Raw genomic sequence first — 9,429 nt, 5'->3', positions numbered from 1 at the left:
TGAAACTTTGGGTCCGCCATTAACGTTTCTAGTCGTTTATACTTTAAACGAAGTGTGCTTTTAAAATAACAATAACCCCCCAAAAAAACCGCCTTTCGCATCTCTCCCCACACCGCTTTCGCTCGCTCGCCCCGCCCCCACAGAAAAAAGTGAGACAAGCCCGCGGAAGCGCGCATGCGCCATGGGGGCGGTATCCGGTCCTCAGCCGCTTTAGCCGCCTTTTTCCCCTCTGCCTTCTGCGCCGTAAGGAAGGGACGGGCTGCGGAGCATGCGCATGCGCAAGGAGGAAGGAGCGTCCAAGTCGCTCATGGAAACGAGAATGGACCGGTGGATAAAAAAAAAGCAGTGCGCATGCGTCTTATTCCCTCCAGGTTAGCTCGTTCAAAGTTAAACCGGCTAAATCGTTGGGTAGCTTTCGTGTTCGCGCATGCGTAGATGGTTTTGGCTGTGATGGGTGGTGAGGCTTTCCGATTCACCAATACTGTAATTTAAGGTCTCGAAAGCAGCTCGATGCTCTCAGGGTTTACTCTGAAGTAACACCCCCCAGATTTCAACAGGGCTTGCTCCCCTAAGTATACGTGCAGGTCCTACTTAGAACTAGGTCCCATTGAGTTCAGCAAGGCTTACTCTCAGGTAAGTGCAGCTTTAGGCTGCAACCCTGTGCACGCCAGTAGCTCAGACCTAACCATGCCTGCTCAGAAGTAGGGCCTGTTGAGTTCAATGGGGGTTACTCTCGGGAAAGTGGGGTTAGGGTTACAGCCGTACTCTGACACTCAGTGGGACAGACTTTTGAGTAGACATGCTGTGACAGGACAATCCTATACAAGGCTGCTGAGGTGTAATCACGCTGTTGAATTACCGTAATAGCTCTTCAGATCGTAGAACAAATGCCAAAACTTCAAGGAAAATAGGAGGTGGGAATATTTTCTTAACATTTCTGCTCCTGTTACCCTCTTTAGTAAAGGTGCGTTTAGTTTCTTCTTTTACCTGAGTCTGGAATTTCCTCCTAAGGAAACACAGTTGGCACCAGGTAGAGTTCCCTCTGTTCTTCCAGGCATTTTAACATTTTCCATTTTGGGAAGATTGCTGTTGGTTCTAGTTTATTCTTTAGTTGTTTGGGCTTTGATTTGTTTTTATCTCTCCTTTTTTGGCTGATTTTAAATTGTACCTGTGTTTTGCATGAATTAGTTCGTATTCAAGCTTTGTCTGATTTTTTTTCCCTCGTGAAGGGTAGTCAGCAAATATTTTTAAAGTCCAGGGTTCAAATACCCACTCAGGCATGAAGCTCACTGGGTGACCTTGGACCAGTCAGCATCTTTCAGCTTAGCCTACCTCACTGGATTATTGTGAGGATAAAATAGGGAGCGGGACGTATGCCATTGCCAGTTTGTTGGAGGAAAGGTAAGATATAAATGTAATAAAATAATTCGTGTGTTCACTTACTTGGGTTTAAGTCTCATTGAAATCAACAGGACCCCGCTTTTCATCCAAACAGGCTCCCTGTATCTTAACAGGTCAGTACCAAACAAAAAAAGTTTACAGTCTTAACAGGCATGACACAAAAGGAATAAGGGTTGGAGAGGGAGGAGGCACATGAGTCGGTTGATAATGTTGCTATAATTTATTGTGTGCATGTAGTACATTTGTTACCATTGGACAGGACAGCCTCTGCTCACAGAAGCCTTCAAGTACGTTGCTGATTTATAAATTTATATATTGCAACACCCAAGCAGTGTGCATAAAAGCAATAAAAATTCAACAATTTTCAATAATGTTTCCTTTAAATTGAGATGGAAACAAATCTATATAGCACAAAGAAAGCTGAACAGCACTGAAAATTACGTGTCAGTCTAGGAAATATTTGGTAGACATAAATGTTTCTAAGCGGCAATTAAAGGTGATTACTGTCTCCGCCTTACAAATTGCTTAAGGGCATTCCATAGGTTGGTGCTGTCACCAAGAAGGTCTGCTTCCCCGTTGTCATCAAGTGACAATCAATCAGCAGAGTCTCCTTGAAACATCTACCAGGGATCTGCTAGCTGGTTTGCTACATACGGTATTGGTGTTGTATAAAAGGTGAGTTATCTCTAGGATATATAACCTCTGTACAGTGTCTTCTAAGTAACAGTGGTAGGAAACAAAATGTTTTGTGAGTAGGTGAACGAAGGAAAGTTTCTGGAGGAGTGCCAGCAAAGAACTTAAAGCTAGGGCAGCAGGAATTGGAGCCAAGTTTAGTCATCAGAGTATAATAAGAGCCTTGCTGGATCAGTCTACTGGTCCATCTATTCTATTCCTCCATTCTAATCTTACAGTGGCCAACCAGATGCTTATGGGAAGTCGGAGTTGTATAGTGCTGAACATTTTCCCCCACTTTTCGGTCTTTTGTGGCATCATTTTTAACAGTTTGTAGCAGCAAACAGTGGGGCGTCACTTTCATTTAAGTGGTGCTGTTCCATGACAACCAAAAAAAGTATACTTTCCACCTTCCAAGGAAAGTAAAATGAAAGTATTAGATTTTAAATATTATTGAAGCTGTGTGACCTATTATGAATCTCAAAAATTAATACAGTTTGGTACAGCTGCATGATTATGAAAAGGCACCATTAATATAGAGAGACCTGCCAGCGATGCCTCATTAATGGAAGGTAAGCATGTTAGAGGATCCTTGGGTTTTATTTCAGTGACTTTCTCCTTTCGCCTTTGTACTGCTGAACCTTGAAAATGTAAAGAGCTTCAAGAATTTTTGAAACAAAAACTCCTGACAGGGGTTAAGTGCTCATTAAAATTAATAGGACTAGCAAAGGAGGTTGCTTCCAAGAAAACAAAAATCTGGGAACATTTTGGTCTGAATAATGACTGATTTCACTAGTAAATGGAGAGGTGAGCAATACAATATTTTTCTGCAGTCTTACCCCTTTTTCGCTTAAGATTTTTTTTTTTTTTTTTAAAAAGGTATGAGGCATAACCTCTCAAAAATGGTTAATGTTTGAGTCTGGCACCCTGATCCTATATATTTGTATATGCTTATCAACCTACAAATATCCCAGAGGCATTGGAATAATACTGATTTTTAAATAAAAAAATAAAAAAATAACATGCCATTTTCCCCCTTGATGTAGGATCACCCAAAGCGGCTTACAAATATAGAAGCAAACAGACCCAATAGCCAAAATGCAAAAGATCAAAGAGCCATGCAAACACAGTGAAGTATCATTGATACATAAAAGTGGCAATAGAATCAAAACCGAGCTTAAAAGGGGGGTATTTTCAGTTTCCAGCACATCTCCCATTGCTAGGAGGTCAGAACACTCAGGAAATAGGAGGTAGTGCTCCTTCCCTGAGTTCTAATGTTTCCCTTCAATGGTGCTTTGCAAGCAGAGGTGACTTGTGCAAGGAGGAGGCACAACCAATTTTGCCATGGGCCTAAGCAACTTCAAGCATCTTGATAGGCCCGATTTGGGCTGCGGAGGACACTAGGATTGCATTTAGCCTCTAGAGCCCTCCGGCCTTATATAACTTCCTGTTGTCCTAACCCATCACATAAATCAGGACAAAACCTCCTGATGATAGATCCTGTTATCTATGCAAGAGCTATGCTTTCTTTCTAAATGCCTTACATCCAAGAGTTCTAACCACAGAGGGCCTTCTCGGTGGCTGCACCCCTGCTATGAAACACCCTTCCAACAGGGATCCTTTTAGCATCTACAACACTGCCTTTAGTAGTAGGTAAACACTCCTGTTCAACCAAGCTTTCTGATTATTCTGTTCTGCATTACAGTGGTGCCGCAAGACGAATGCCTTGCAAGACGGAAAACCCGCTAGACGAAAGGGTTTTCCGTTTCTGAGTTGCTTCGCAAGACGATTTTCCCTATGGGCTTGCTTCGCAAGACGAAACGTCTTGCTAGTCTTGCGTTTCCCCCCCGCTCCCCCCCCCTTTTTCTAAGCCGCTAAGCCACTAATAGCCTTTTAGCAGCTTAGCTGCTAATCCTTTAATAGCCGCTAAACCGCTAATAGTGCTAATCCGCTTAGCCGCTAATAGGGTTGCTTCGCAAGACGAAAAAACCGCTAGACGAAGAGAATCGCGGAACGGATTCTTTTCGTCTTGCGAGGCACCACTGTACTTAGAGGGCATATCTGTTAGCGTAGTTTGCTTATGCTGGAACAGCTTTTTGTGTTGGTTTTATTGCTCTTTTTGAGACATTGTTCCTAATCTGGTGATGGTCATTCTTGTTTTTGTTTGAAAATGGTTCTTTGCATGAGCTGCCTTGAATACTACTGTGTATCAGAAAGACAGCACAAACATACTGTCCAGTGGATAGGAAATATTTGTTTTATTTAGCAAAATGTTATACTGCATAATTAAAAAGAATCCGCTCAGCGATTTGCATAAAATAACCTAGAACTTTCATAACAATTTACCAATAAAATCAACAGTTCTAAAAACAATGAAATAGAATAAAATTACTGGCCTGGGTACAGGGTTGTCTAACAAAACTTTTTAGCAAGCATCAAACACAATGCAGCTAAGGTGCCTGTCTAATGTATTAATATTGCTATGTTTGCAGTGCAGTTGATAAGCGCCAGGGCAATCTCAACTTGGATGCTGCTTCTGCTGCTGAATAGCTCTGACTCAAATCCAGTGTGCACTTTCATACCATTACTGACTTTGACTGTGCTGACAGCGGCAAAATCTTTTGCCAGTGAGCAAACGGGGCTTGTCCACTTGCAGAAGAATTGAGACAGGAAGTAGCAGATGTTTTTCTTCTGAGTAGGATCTGTCAAAAACTGTACAAGATATCTGAATCTGTTTCACTTCTGATTTTTGTAAGCTGCTCTGGAATTTTTTTGAGCTAAAAAGCAAGGTAAAAAAATCTTCCAAATAAAGAAGGGAGCAATCATGACTGCCATCCACCCAGCCCAGCGGGGCTTTATGGAGTACAGGGGTGACTTCCACATCTGCAACTTGGCCAGAGATCGTAGCCAGGGCAGAAGGTGGGTAGGAAGTTTCATCGGGCCCAGTGCCATTAAGGAATGGAAGTGAGCTCAGTTTTGGATCCAACCCCTAAAAATCATGTAAATTCACAACTAAATAACTTGGATGCATTGTTATTTGCATCTTTCGTTGGGCTGTACTTACATGCTTTCATTAAAAAAAATAAAATCCCATAGAAGGATTGTCTTTAAAATATTCCCATATAGCAACCTTCCCCAACCTGATGCCTGCCAGATGTTGTTGGACTGCATCCCTCATCAGCCCTAGTCACTATGACCCATGGTCAGGGATGATGAAACTTGTAATCCAAATCGTTAGGAAGGCTGTTAATGGCAGGTCTTTGGAGCAGGGAAATGCAGCAGGGTTGACTTACCACATTTTGAAGTAATACACATTTGCTCTCCCCCCATTATATTTAGAGGGTTGTATGCAATATTAGTCAAGAGTAGACATATTGAAGTTAATTCACATGGCTAACGTAGATGCATTAACTTCAATGGGTCTACCTCTGAGTAGTAGGTAGCTGGATACAAGCAGGAGTCTACAGTTGTTTAACTGCACATCTGTGTCATCCCTACATCTTGTAATACGTCCTGTAAGGTTATTGTACATTTTGTGAAGAATTTTCTTTTCTGTCCAGAAACTACTGCTGATTACTTTCACTGACTTCTATTGTGTGTGTGTGTGTGTGTGTGTGAGAGAGAGAGAGAGAGAGAGAGAGAAGCCGTTTCTCTCTCCACACAGTTCATAAATTTATAAACCCTCTTTCTTGTCCCTCCTTCGTCATCTTTGTTTTGTTTCATTAATCCATTTGTCACACTTAACTGTCATGACTAATAGCCCTTGATAGACCTATCCGCCATGACTTTTTCTAATCCTTTTTTGTACTAGTGAAGACAGATGCAATATTTAAGGAGCGGTCACAGCGGATTCTTCACCCTTGCATGAGACCCTCTGCAAAATTTGCATAAGAAGCATATGTGCCAGTACAATGGTTCAGCCACTGGGTTTAACCCGCACCACTTGCTTCAGTCAGGCACGTGAAGATTTATTCATTTATACTTTCATCCTTCATCTTAGTAAAGAACAAACCCACAAACGTTTTAAAAAGATGCTCTTGGGGATTGTAGATGATGTAATGGAATAGCCAACCAGTGCCCTTTATAACCAGCTTTTCTTTGGTTAAGAATGAATCATGCTGCCAATTTGTGGAACACATTTTCTAGAGCTCATGCTGGGAGAAAAAGAAGATAGTACCTTTGTATTGAATACTGTAATCATGGAGTAAATTTTGAAGTACAAGAACTCATCATTGTAGCCCCTAAAGTCCTTAACCATGCCCAAAAGTCCAAAAATTCAGGCAGATGCGCTGATCCATTAAAACACACATAAACAGAGCAGCAGTATACAGCATTATACCCAGTTTAATTAGATTCATTGTCTGTGCTTTTGTTCATCAAGTATTGGGGAGTAAGCTCCATTGAACTCAGTGCTTCCTCTGACTGTACAGGTTTGAGATGTACAACAGGTGGAAGGTTAACAAAAGCTCTTCAGCCTGCTGAATTGCAACCTTTAGTTTTCCGTTAGAAATGCAAATAGGCTTGCAAAAAAACAACTAGGCTTGCAAAAACAACATTTAAACTACTAGTTTGAAGTAGGAACACTATGAAAGAAAAGGAGAGAAGAATCTAGCCCATGCTTGATTGCTTTTCCTCTCGTTCTCTGACTTTCTTGATGCTGAAAGTGTAAATCTCACCATATCTTCCTCAAGTGCTTGTGTGTTTTTGTGTGTGTTTCCCTCTCTCAAATATGACTTGGCTGGAATGTAGCGTTGCACAAAGGTACAAAAGTTGCTCTGCCACTTTTGCTTCTGGCCCTGTCCACTACTGGTGTGTGGCCCCTGGAAGGTCATCCAGGAAAAAATGTGGCCCTCAGGCTGAAATAGTTTCCCCACTACTAGTGTAGGCAATATTGGGCCAAACACGCAAATAGCTTGACCTGGCATAAGGCAGCTTCCTGTGTTCCTTTGCTGCTGCCCCTGAGGAAAGCCCAGCTCCTATACTCTCCACATGTGCAGAGTGGCTGTCTCCATTTCTGCATTGATAACGTATTTCATTTCAGCATTGGACTCTTGTTAGATTGCCGTGTTTTGTTTAATCTAGCACAGTTGTTTTTTTTAAATTTCAGGGTGATGTTTTCACCCAAACCTCCATATTCTCTCATATATATATTCAGAAACTGCTTCAGTTCACATGTGCCACAGGTCTTACATAACCCAGACAGGCGGTGGGAGCAAGCGCGTTGCTGTGACATTTATTACACTGAGCACGAGGCTTCTATTCTGGTCCCCCTCAATACCAGGTGCCACTCTAGGTGGCAGGTGGTAGGTTTTAATCAGCGGCTTTGCATTGCTTCATATGTTAGCCTTGTTATTTTTATCTCTTTTTGGGGTATGTTTTTGCTCTATTCCTTATTTGAGCAGCTTCTAAATTACTTGATAATTAATGCGGCAACTCGTTGCTTCCCCTGAATGCAGAGCCCGAGCCGGTGCAATCCTTTCAGTGACAGCTATTTATACATATATGTGTGGCATGGGCTGTGTTTTCCTCCCCCATGTTTCAAAGCAGGGTACATCTCACTCCACCCCCAGTGTGTGCATCTTGGTTTCCCTAATATGCTTTGTGCAGCTTCCTGCATTGTGTCTGATGAGAAGCTCGACTCGGATCCAGATGGGGGGAGTGTTGCATTGCTCTGCTCTTTCCCTGCGAAAGCCTTGCTATGCTGCAGCCAGATATCGCAGCCTTAATTACACCCGCTGTGCCTCCCAAATAATGTGAATTCATGTGGGGCGGCAATGTGAAGAGGTGCCTTACTGTGATTGCTAATGACTTCGGCTGCTGGTCAGTTGCATAGCTGCCCTCCTTTCACTTATGAGATTTGCTGCTGCAGCAGTTTAGCTCGCCAGTCTCCCCGGGACTGCAATTTATCCTGATGAGGAGCTTGCCTTTTCTGTATGGAAACAACAGTTAAGGCTCATCTTCACTGAAATCATAAGGGTAGGTCTCTGTATAATCTTATAGACCCTGCAGATTCTTGAAAAGGATTGAAGAGCTCAATGGACTAACTACACAGTAAATATTTTTCAAATAATAATAAAAAGCATTGCCACTGGAGTCAGATGACCATTGTCTTTGCAGTGATTTTCCAGAATGTAAAGGTTGTGCAGAAACAAGCACACAGGCAAGTTCCACATTTGTGACATCAGTCCAGCATTCTGAAATCCAAACTAGTACAGTGTATTATCTGACAAGGCCATATGGTTCTGGCCCAAGAGCAACTGGTTTCAGCCAGCATGTCTGGCAATGAGGGCTGATGGGACATGGAGTTCAGCAATGTCTTATACCCTGTCTTATACTGAATCCTTAGTCAATAGAACCCACCACTGTTAGATCCCAAGACTACACGGAGATGGATGCTGGGAGTTCTATACATCTTCCATGCAAAGTTCCTGGTTGAGAGCATCCAACAAATGATCCTGGGTGACTTCTTCACAATCTATCGTTTCTGTAGAACAAAGTGCCTGGGCGTCCAGAGTGAATGAAAGAAAAAATATACATGTTCATTGTGTGTGATTTTAGCAGACTACATGGTGAAGCAGTTATTGAATAGTTGTGCTGGGGAGATAAGTCACTTTGCAACGGAATGAGATAAGCAATTCCCAAACACCCCCCACCCCCCGCTACTAGCTTAATTGCGGAAAGGTAGTCAGAGAATCTGGGCTGCTTGCAGGAGCCTGGAGGGAATGTGAAGAGGAACCACCACCACAACATTGTCCTAGAAGTGACAAGCAGCAGCAGCAATAACAACTCCAAGGACTCCTGAGATAACTTGAAAATACAAAGTGCAGAAGCTTGTGTTTGCAAACCTGTGGTTCGTTCCTTCATTAGGAAGCAAGGGTTGTCTGTGGCTCCTTGTCGGGTGTTGGTTTGTCAGCAAAGCTGGCTTTGCTCGTGCATGATGTGATGGGTAAAAAGGAATTTAAAAGAGGTAGACTGGCAAGAAAAGGAAGCACAGCTACAGCATCTGCCATGTCAAACAAAACGGCTTTAGCCTTGAGTTGGCCGCTATAGGCTGGCCCCAATTGCACATCACTTTAAACCAGCCTTTCTCAACCTGTGGGTCCCCAGATTTTGTTGAACTACAACTCCCATCACCCCTAGCTAGCAAGGCCAGAGCTCAGGGATGATGGGAGTTGTAGACCAACAACATCTGGGGACCCACAGGTTGAGAACCGCTGCTTTAGACCATCATTAAAGCTTAACAGGGACACGGGTGGCGCTGTGGGTAAAAGCCTCAGCGCCTAGGGCTTGCCGATCGAAAGGTCGGCGGTTCGAATCCCTGCGGCGGGGTGCGCTCCCGCTGCTCAGTCCCAGCAC

General features: G+C 43.0%; 1 long non-coding RNA gene across 1 annotated transcript; it reads left to right on the top strand.

Annotated features, from left to right (window-relative positions):
- Positions 1-129: 129 nt before the first annotated feature.
- Positions 130-8,172, top strand: LOC144329003 (uncharacterized). The gene is made up of 2 exons (XR_013394408.1): positions 130-633; positions 1,230-8,172. It is a non-coding gene; the product is annotated as an uncharacterized LOC144329003 (long non-coding RNA).
- Positions 8,173-9,429: the final 1,257 nt, after the last annotated feature.

This window comes from Podarcis muralis, chromosome 10 (assembly GCF_964188315.1).
Source record: "Podarcis muralis chromosome 10, rPodMur119.hap1.1, whole genome shotgun sequence".
Taxonomy (NCBI): Eukaryota; Metazoa; Chordata; class Lepidosauria; order Squamata; family Lacertidae; genus Podarcis; species Podarcis muralis.
This window is presented reverse-complemented; position numbering and strand designations above follow the sequence as displayed.